Genomic DNA, 4,830 nt, shown 5'->3' on the forward strand with positions numbered 1-4,830 from the left:
TCTACGCCTTTCATTTGCCATCTTTAAAGTTAGGTTATACTATCTTGTTTGTTCGCAAAAAATTGACGTTATATCTAAGAGTTTATTACAAAAAGACGGGTTATACGATAAACAAATAAATTATTTACTTTGCAAATAACAGTCAAACGTAACAGAATAAACTGGTACATTCTACATCATAACCTTCTCTATTTAGAACTCAAGTATTTCTTTATTCTAAGGAAATATAAAGAAACTATTAAGAGCTTCGAAAATGAGTCTAGAGATTCACTCCTAGAATTAGTGGAAGTTATTAGGGAATGAAGGCCAAAGAGAGTGAATTATGAGTGAAATTCTTTCTAAATACAAATAAATTTTTCTATATATGCCCAAGAAAAAAAAAGCTTAATTTTGAAAACGTACTAGAAGAATGCAACAAAAAATTTCTGTATGTTCATAATTTTAAAGTATACAGATACACAAATAGTGTAAGTATAAACATACAAGAAAACTATCAACACTTTTAAGTCAACTTAAAATTTCCCATTTATTGAAATGAAGACATTCATTAAAAAATCCAGAATCATAAGTACCAGTTCTACTTTGCTCCCTAAACACCTATCCTAACGTTGCAATCTACGTGGAAGACGCAGTCACTTTAGAAAAGTTACACTCATTTCAGAAGGTGCTGAAAATGAAAGCATTCCTCTCCAGATGCACTGTTTGAAATAAAAGTTTTCGTAGAATAAGGAGGATAAAAGAGGATACATGGAGAAATAAAAACAAGTTACTAACAACGTTAGCGGATGTGAAAGATTATTGAGCATTTTGAAGTCGTGACTAAAATGGAGGGGCGGTCGAACAGGAGGAGGAGGAGGAGGAGGACGACGACGACGACGACGAGGAGGAAGGTTTCATGATCCTTGGGCAAGTACTTAATGAATAAATGTACTGGAACATGTTCTGTTTTATATATATATATATATATATATATATATATATATATGTAATATATATGTATATATATATATATATATATATATATGATATATATATATATATATATATATATATATATATATATATATATATATATATAATTTAGTTTCTTATCAGAACACACACACACAGATATATATATATATATATATATTATATATATATATACTATATTATATATATATATATATATATATATATATATATATATATATATATATATATGTGTGTGTGTGTGTGTGTGTGTGTGGTGTGTGTGTGTGTTTGTGTGTGTGTTTCTTATTTGACAAGAAAAATGCTAGGGACAGTATATTACACATTTCCTATTATATTTTACATTCAGTAAAAAATTACATAAACAATTTTAGAAAGTAATCCATAAAAAAACAAGCATTTCTTCCTATTTCGCAATCAAAATAGAAGACTGAATTCCCACGAAGGCATGACGGTAGAATTCCCAAATTAGACCAAGTTGCGATAACGGGCACATCAATGAAGTTAAGTATTTACAGTGAGCCGTTAAACTCCCCATCCGAGGCTTCTGGAATTTCAATACTTCGATAAGAATTCCCTCAATACAACTGAAGCAAAACCTTTATATATATATATATATATATATATATATAATATATATATATATATATGAAGCATATCTCGTTGTGTGTTGGAATACAACTAATTTGACTAAAAATACCTATTCATCACAAGTTAGGGTTAAAAATATTCTTTATTTCCTATATAGCCCGCACATCCTTATTACCAACAATTATGTGTGAGAGTGTGTGTGTGCATATATATATATATATATATATATATATATATATATATATAATATATATTGTATATATGTATATATATACACATATACGTTATTTATATAAATAGTATGTATACTCACACAACGCACACACACACAAACATATATATATATATTATATATATATATATATATATATATATATATATATATATGTATATATATGTGCTCATAAATATGTATATAAATAGACAAACATGCTTGTGTGAGCGTCATACACACACAAGCGGGTATTTTAGTCTAAATGGTAACGTTTGGCACTTCACTCGCATCTAAGGTATGTGTGGTTTATAGTTGAAGAAAAAGTTTGAATGATTTGACTATACAAAATAATTTCAATTAAATTCCTTCAACAAGGTTAATCTTTCTCAAATGACTTTCATGTTAAGTTGCAAAGGCCTCGGCAAAATGAAATGTTATAATAAGATTAAGGCATCAGTACACATCGGTAATATACAATAATTAATGAGGCAATACATTAGTTTCAACACCTATGTCGTATCCTCATTAAGGTCATAATAGATCACGCCACGATTGACGTATTAAACGTTTGGTGTAAAGGTTAACATTTACTATACTATGTATGGAAATTGTTTTTTACAAGGTTGTGCGCGCGCGTGTGGAATTACTACAGCAGTATTTTACAAGAACTTTAGGGAAATGAAAAATAATAATAAATCTGTTTCCCCTTAAAACTTTCCCTAAGAACTAACGCAAGAGTTTAAAAAAACGATAAGGTCTTTGGAATTTGATCATTATCTCTGCAGACGCTCTGGTTCCTAGTCTGGTGCTGTTTGTGTAAACATTACTTTATCAGTTCAGGTTCCCGAGAAGAAAGGTAATTAAACAAAAAATAGACTCGTTCTTGCTTCCCTTGTCGTAAGTATAGGTAGCCTTGAACAAAATGCTAATTTCTATTGTTTTTATCGTTATTACTATTATGATGGCTTTGCTTAGAATGATCTTTAAATAATCAATAACCTTCGATACAATTTACTAATCTTTTATTATTTTTGTATGATAATTCTATTTGAGAGGATAACCCAGTAACCATAAGGTTTTTTTTATTGTTCTATGTAATATGCACATTCTGGACAATTGCATTGATGAATGTCAAAATTTTTAAAATAAATCACTGCTACTGAGTTATTAGATCTACCGGTTCTTCTAAGGAGGATTAGGAAAATCCGCTGGGTTCGGTCGAACTGAAAATCGCTCCTATGTCGAGTCCCTGCGATTACTTGAGCAGCAACACGCCAAGGAGACATGGGTGTTTTCAATTACGGCATTTTTACGCGCCCAAGGCATGATAACGGTCACATACTTGGTTTTAAATCCCCTGTGAACAGCTACAGATATTGAGAAGAAGTAAGTAATGCAACATTTCAAATATTTAAGTCGATAATTCAAGTCATAAAGCCTCTCTTCCCAAATATATCACTAATCTGCAATTAAGGTAAATTGTGGAGAGAGATACTGATGTTTTAGGAACAATTCAGTCTAATAACAAATAGCAACAAAATAATATACCTGTCATCCTAGCATGCAAATTTTCAATAAACGGCTTTCCAAACAATATACCTTGTACTTATAGGTTAGCTTCCTCACAATACATTATTTACTAGCTATTTTGCACTCCATACATTTTGATATATGCAGATATAATTTACTACACACTTTCACCTTTGTACCATAGATCACTTTTACTTCTATCAAATCCTGGCGGGTGCCCATACTTCAAACTCTTGGTTACTTTTTTCTTTTAACTCGAAGCATTTCTACGATATTCATCACGTTCCATATTTCGTGATTCATATATATATATATATATATATATATATATATATATATATATATATATATATATATATATACATATGCACAATACAGCTCCATCGAACATTACTGCTCATGGTGCGATCGTAACTTAACGCCGCTCCCCTCTCACACTTCCCTCAATTCTCTCAACCGACACTAAAAAAAAAAAAAAATACACCATCTGACCCTACGTTTCTGGAGACCTTGATCTCAGGAACATTCATCCTAATCAGTTATTCTAACGTGATGATAAATCCCACTCTAAAAAGGGTAGAGCAAAAAAATAGTCCTTCATCTTTTCACTTCAATTTAATTTATGGAGATAAAAGAGCTGTTTTCACATTCCTTATCATCACCCCCCACCCCCGCCCCAGAGTTCCCGGCCCTCTACATATGAGGAAAGCAGGCCATCCCCGAATATGGCTGTCTAATGGCCACAGCACGACAGAAAGACTATTTATGGTATCGTAAACTCTTCAAATTCAAAGCCCCTCCGCCCTTTGGCCTTTGCCCGCAAGCTTAAGCAAGATCTTTGTAAATCTGTAATTGTATCGGGCTACTTCATACCCATTTAACTGGAACCCCCTCCTTCAAGAGCAAGATGCACTCAAGACAGCTAAAGATTGGACCAACTCTAACATCTGCAGACACAGGCAAGGAATCTTTTGCCTAATCAGTCTTCCATAACTCAGGCTACGTGATGTATTCAACAACAGCTATGATGAATGGAAACGCATGTTAAAACCTTTCATGTGCCTTAAAGGGAATAAAACAAAAAAATCCTGCTCACAGTTGTATAGTTCCAGAAACAGATAATCTGAGATATGTGTAAAAACAAAAACAGACTATCAACCACTCCATTGCAAAACATTAAAATTGCATAAAATAAAGATATTCACTATAAAGAGCAACTTAACCAACCAACATTTCTCTGGAAATATGGTTGCAAAGCTCAAAATATTGTCAGAAAACATGAATGGCTTCAAAAAGAAATGTATCACCTTCACACAGAATATTTCCTTTTCGTGATCAACAGTAGTGTAGCAATGATGAGCAACTGTGCCACAACACTCAGTTGAAGAACGCTCAAAATGACTGACTTCCCGCAACTCTATCATGGGTTACATATGGACTTTCAAGATAAACAGCAAACCATCCAACACCAAAAATATCTGAGCGAGAAACAAAATCAATAACTTATTCAAATACTGTGCACG

Source organism: Macrobrachium nipponense, chromosome 28 (genome assembly GCF_015104395.2).
Source record: "Macrobrachium nipponense isolate FS-2020 chromosome 28, ASM1510439v2, whole genome shotgun sequence".
In the NCBI taxonomy this organism is placed as follows: Eukaryota; Metazoa; Arthropoda; class Malacostraca; order Decapoda; family Palaemonidae; genus Macrobrachium; species Macrobrachium nipponense.